The sequence below is a fragment of the Frankliniella occidentalis genome, unplaced genomic scaffold (genome assembly GCF_000697945.3).
Source record: "Frankliniella occidentalis isolate FOCC.00 unplaced genomic scaffold, Focc_3.1 Scaffold452, whole genome shotgun sequence".
NCBI classification, from domain to species: Eukaryota; Metazoa; Arthropoda; class Insecta; order Thysanoptera; family Thripidae; genus Frankliniella; species Frankliniella occidentalis.
In genome coordinates, this window is record NW_026267570.1 from 58,534 (window position 1) to 64,825 (window position 6,292).

Sequence of the window (6,292 nt, forward strand, 5' to 3'; positions counted from 1 at the left end):
TTAATAGATATTCCTGATTTGACCCCATTTAATGGCATTGATCTTTTTGAGGCACGAGCAGTTCGGTCAGCTATCTTAAATGAATTCAGCAAACCGGGTAAGAGTAACTATAAAATGGCCTACGCAACAAGGTTAACTGGCGTTAATGTAAACTTCCAAAAATAGGTGGATCTGCAGACCAGAGTAGTGGCATTGGTGACCAGAGCACCACTCAGCAACCAGCACCACCAGCCACACAAGCCACAGGTGAACAAGTAAGTGTTTTATAGCAGCACATTGTACAGGCGGGGTAGGTGGTGCTTTGGTACTGAGCACCCCCCCCCTTTTTCCCCTGCCTTTTCCCTTCTCACATAAACCAGGAACGTTATTTTCATCTTGGTGTAGAAGTTTCATTTTATGTTTCATTTCAGAATGCAACCACAACAGTCTCAACACCACCACTCATACCAGAATTTAAATTAGACATGTCAAGGATTTATTATTTAAAAGATAAAAAGTTCTTTGACAAAGGTGGTATACCAGACAAAAAACTGTCCATAGAAATAGTCAAAGAGTGTCGTTCACAAGTTATATCAAAGGTGCCAGAAGGTGCAAGAAAAGAAACAATGTCCAAAGTTTTCTTTCAATTGGCTGACAAACATTCATCCTCTTTTATGGTGAAACTTCCAAATGGGAAGTTGTTACCTGGCATCTTGTTGAAAAGGCTAAAAGATGGGATGAATAATGAGATAAGGCCAGATCGAAACGCACGCCAGAGAAACCCCACCCAACTACAATATGAGAAACCCCGTGGAAAGTATACATATGGATGCATCAGGTGGCGGATTCAAAACATTCCAGAAAATGAAACGGATGAGAGCATCTTACAGAAAAAGGAAGAAATGAAAACTATGTATGAGGACACAAGACCGACACGGTGGAATACTGATCTAATAGAGCAGCATATGACTGCCACATATAAAAATCAAAGGGATCTCATCAATCAGAATATTGAGGAAGCAACGAAAGAACAAAAGAAAAAAAGATATGGGAAAAGGCAAAAACAGGTAAGATTCATGCTGCTGCAATATTTTCCAACACATTTTGGACAGAACTGAAATGAAATTTTAAATGCTCACTTTTTTCTAAACCTCTAGGCATCTAATTCAGAGGCGGCAGAGGATGAACCCCAACCAGCAACAGTCACTGTCACTGAGATTAAGAAAGAATGGCCATTCCTTTTTACATACCTTGGCATGAAGCTACATTTTAAATTGTTAACCGAGTGTGACGCAGAAAATTTATCAAGTTTTGTGAAGAATTCAGCCGATGATATGCTAAAGTACTTCAAACATATGAGAAATTTAAAACAGGAAGTTATATCCAAGAATACTTTTAAACGGTACAGAAGGGCTTCTCAAGCAGCAGAGGAAGACCAACAGAAACTTGCAGATATCAAACTAAAGGCTATCACCATATTGCTAGCTCACCATCTTGAAGAAGACTACAAGGAGCTGATAGTACTTGATGAGGTATGTTGAAAAATTGAAACAGCCAAAAATTGAATAATTCTTTCTAAAATACTTGGTTGAGAGTGGTAATAACAAAACATTTTGTCTCTGCAGACATTCTGTGTGGACTCTCCTGGAGAAACACAGATCCCACAATATCCAGGGCTTATTGCTGAAGGTATCTGCAAAACAAGATAGACAAATTGCAGTAATCAGAAAACAATATTATTTAATAATGCACTGTTTGTTGTTTTTCTTTTATAGGAAAGACTCTATTTGAAGCCGACAAATACCACATTTGTTCAGATACAAAGATATTGGCCTCAACAAATAGCTTCATGGAAGCAATAGGGATGGTCTTCATGACTTACTTTATCTTGAATCTTAACTATCACCCGAAGACTCCAGCTACATTGGAATACCTACAAAGGTAAGAGGCAGATGTCTAAATTATCCACCCAAAATCTTGAAAGTTTTCACAATATCTTCATTTCCTGTCTCTTTCAGGCATGCTTATGCAATCAGCCCTGATGATGGCCACAAGAGACCAGTGGAGGTTCAAGTGGAGGGCAAGATTAAGAAAGCTAGCACCAATATTGTGCATCCACGAGTGGCAAAGCTGAAAAATGAAATTACTCTTTTTAATCAGCACAGCTCATCTGAGAGCGAACAGGAAGAGCAGTGAGCAACTAATTAATTGCGTTCAGAGTGATGGTTCAGAAAACCAAATCACATTTTGTCAAAGAAAAAATTATTATTTTATATCAACTTTAATATCAAAACAACAACTAATGAGAGGTGGATTCCGGTAAAGTGATTAGAGTAATCAAAAGATTTAATTAGAACTGAAATTTGTAAATATAGAGCTTATTATCATCTTCCTTTCATAAAGCTCAACTTTGCAATGGATTGTTTCACACCAAATTTGTTCAGAAAGATACCTGAAGTAAAAGCAGATAAAATTTAAGTTAATGCTTACCACCAATGTAATAAAAAAAATAGTATGAAATCAAATAAACTTCAACCGACTTACCTCAATAACTCCCAGCAGTTCCGTCGGTTTTATGTTGGATGGGAATCAGGAGACACCACCATGCACATCCAGAAAAAAGTTGTGATACCACATGATGAATTTGAATTGTTGATAATGTCACCTATACCTGATGTAAAAACAACTGCAGTTATAATGGTACTATACAAGGAAACTCAAAGGATCAGTAACCAAAAAGTTAGGTTAAACACACTGTTTACCTTCAAACTTAATGTGAAGTTCAGTGAACAGTTTTCCATGATCTTCTTGAAGTTCAACATTTTTTAAGGTAAAAAATATAGACCTCACGCATGGCAGACTGATAACCGGAGATGCACATTTTAATTGCAATTAATTGCAAATTAATTGCATCAATTGATGCAATTGGAGTAGATGAACAAATTTACAACATAGAAAGGTTCACTTGTGTTAAAAAAAATTTACTACATCTAACACACAATAGCAACTGATCACCTGTACCTAATTTGTTCTCGGCATCGCTATTTTGGTTAATCTTAACGATTTGAAGTATATTGGGTGCCTACAGTCAGAAGGTTGCCATGCTGACGTGAAAAGCAACAAGCAGACGAACCTAAACACTGCAGTGATCTGGAAATTTTTCATAGGGGTTCTTATCACTGCTAGGGTAAACACAACACTTAGTGTTTATTTGCAGTCTAGAACAAACCGCGATATTTGTTGACTGAGTGTATTTCGGTTTAGTGAAAACATGAAATTAGAGCTTACTTATACTGTGACAACTAACTTGTGTGGCTGCAAAATGTCCAGTACTTTGATTTCTTTGGTTTTGAATACATTGGTGGTGGTGTAAGGCATTGGAAAATCTTATCTTTCCTTTGGTCAATGTTGCTGAATGAGGTTAGAAGTGACAAGTAAGTTTTACAGTTTTATTACTTTCTTTTAGCTCCTACCATACAGTATATACTAGAAAGTAGTGATGATTTTCCACTAGTATAGAGAGATACTAGTGTGTGAGTTGCACTGCTCCAATAGTACAACTAATCTTTTTTATTTATTGAATAAACAAAGCCCTAAGAGCAAGGCTTCCTAGTGGGCAATCTTTAAACCAATCATTTTGATGAATACAGCAAAATGTTTCAAAAGTGCAAAATAAGCCTTGTCTCGACATTGTAACATTTAGATATTATTTCAAATCTCACCAAGATTTAATTGTACCGAATCTGTGACGAATGGTTCATCTTACTGGGATGACAATTGATGCGTCACAAAGTGACGAATAGTGGATCACATTGTGACGACTGCTTTATCTCAACCCTTGTGACGAACAGATTGTATCAAAATTTGTCGTCAAATGACGATTTGGTTTAACAGTGTGTAGTCATTGAAAAATGACTGGTGCAAAATAAATAATTACGAACATATCTGTATGAAAGAATCACGAAAGTTAAGCTGGTAGTTGAAAAGTTAACGAGTTAACTTAAATCCATTTGAAGTCAACCATATCATATGAGCCTTTATCGTCCCCTATTGAAAATGTTCTCGCCCGAATTGAGTCCGGAGACGGAGCAGCCCTATTTATGTCCGACCGGACCAGCCCGGTGACTGTTCCGGGACGTCCCAATTCTCGACAAATTTACGAGCAGTCCGAAAAATCTGCCCCCTCCGTCAGTCTGGTCCGATTTTAGTCCGGTCTACTCCGTAACCCGCCCGAAAAAATAAATACGGCGGCCTGAGCTAGGATTCGTTCCCATACCTCTCGGACTTACCCCATGTGATGTTGACGCCTTAGACCGCTGAGCTAACCTGGTTCTCTGGGAAGGATCTGTCCGGCAGGCCTCTTGACTCAAACCGCGAGCAGCGCGCAAATGCCGCTGTTATAGGAGAACGGTGCGGCCTAAAAAGATGCGGTTTTCGGCTAACTGAATACAGCTCTGCAGGGCTTCTTACCTAATAACATGTTTTTGAGAATAATTAATTTTTCTTTTCCACTCCGGAAAAAAGTATTTTGCTATAGCTGTTTGTATAAATTTTTTCCATATAGTTTTAGTTACTCCGATTAGATTAAGAGAAAACTGAAATAGCTACTAGGAAAGGGTAACTTAAGCATTGATTTTGCAGAACTGCATCGCAGCATTGCAGCTATTCGAAAAGGGTGTAGTTGGCAAATTTCTGCATCTTTTTCCTCTGTATTTTCTTTCAAGCGTACACAGAACACATTTTACGTCATATAGTTCGTACCTCATTAATTGTTTGTATCTGTTGACAATGTACAATATTCTGATGTAAACAGTCCTAGAGTCGGCAAGTTTCGACTTAGGGAGGCACGCGGTTATAACTTAAATATTTTTCGGGCTGGGGCCGGACAGTCCGACAAATTTCGGATTTTAATCGGGCAGTCTGATGGGTATCGGACGGTCACCGGGCTACCCGAAACCATTCGGATTACGCCCGGGCTGTCCGAAAGGTATCGGGCCTATATCGGATCGCTCCAGTCCGGGGACGGACTTAAAACGGGCGAGTCCGAACACAAACCGGACTAGTTGTGGAACCGTCCGAGGCATATCGGACTTAAATGGGCCCGTCTCGGCCGGGTTTTGGAACTTTTCGCTTCTAATAGGGTCAGCTCTTTCTCTAGTAGTGACTTTGTGCACGACATAATGAGGATTCTTTCCTTTTTTAATTCTTTCCCTCATTGCTTTTAAGATTTTATCATTCAGTGTTATTGTTCCTGTTGGCTTCCTTTTTTTTGCCCTCGAAATTTCCAACAGCCCATTTGTATGAACCATTGAAGCCCTGTTCGTCTCTAATCTGGATATCCAGTAATTTATATTCTGTCAGGAGCTTCAGATCTCGTTATGAGTAGGATTGCATATCATTGAGTTGAGTTGATTTATGAGACTATCATCCTGAAAGTAAAGTATGCAATATTAGTTTATGTTATTACTGTCAATTATTAGGTTGTCATCATCATTTGTAAATATTACCTCTTTGCTCAATGTCTTGTGTTTCTTGGTTTGGTGTTCCTTGTGGGGGCTGAGTCCGTTTTTGTTTTCTCTGAAAGGAAGTTGAAGATTAATAATATTATGTATATGTACTTGTAAGCATTCTTCAAAGTGTTGTGTATAGTTTACCGTTGAGTCTGAACTCTCAACACTGGAATCGTTTGATGAACTGCTGCTTGAGCTTGAAGTTGGTGGAGGTGTTTTCATTTTCTTCTGTTACTTCTTCTTTCTTCTTGTTGATTCCGCTTTCTTGATCTTCTCAGTTTTTTCTTCCTTTTTCTTTAGTTTTTCCTCTAGCGCCTTAATTCGTTCTCGAATTATTTTACATTCTGATGAGATTTCTGGAGCGCTATCTTCACTGCTATTTTCCTCCTTAGGTGTATCATCACATACCTTTGCAATAAATGTGTGTTTGTCAAAAATTTTGTAAAGAATCAAAATTTAGAAGGTGCAATAGTGATACTGTTGTGAACTGGTGGAAGGACAAAGGAGGCAAGTTGGTTGGGACTTTGACTGTTTATTGAGGTAGCGTAGCTTCTACAATAGACAGCGCAAGACTGGGCGCTGAGGGGTCGGCGCGAGCCGCTTATAAAGGGGATTCCAAGAAGAAGTCAAGAATAAGAGGGGCTGATTGTTAGGGTGGGGGTACCAAAGGAATCAGAGGAGTATAGGCAGTAGTCTCCTCGCACCTCCGCGGGTGGAGTGAAGGGGGTGATGGTTGTTGTTGTCGTTGGTGGCGTTGAGTCCGTAAAGTTTTTGGTGAAGTAGGCTGCGGCAGGGCGGGGGGG

General features: G+C 39.1%; 1 long non-coding RNA gene across 1 annotated transcript; it reads right to left on the reverse strand.

Moving 5' to 3' along the window:
- Nucleotides 1–1,479: 1,479 nt before the first annotated feature.
- On the reverse strand, nucleotides 1,480–5,370 carry LOC127751369 (uncharacterized). Its single transcript, XR_008012093.1, has 3 exons — nucleotides 2,524–5,370; nucleotides 1,862–2,109; nucleotides 1,480–1,672 (listed from the first exon to the last, which is right to left on the reverse strand). It is a non-coding gene; the product is annotated as an uncharacterized LOC127751369 (long non-coding RNA).
- Nucleotides 5,371–6,292: the final 922 nt, after the last annotated feature.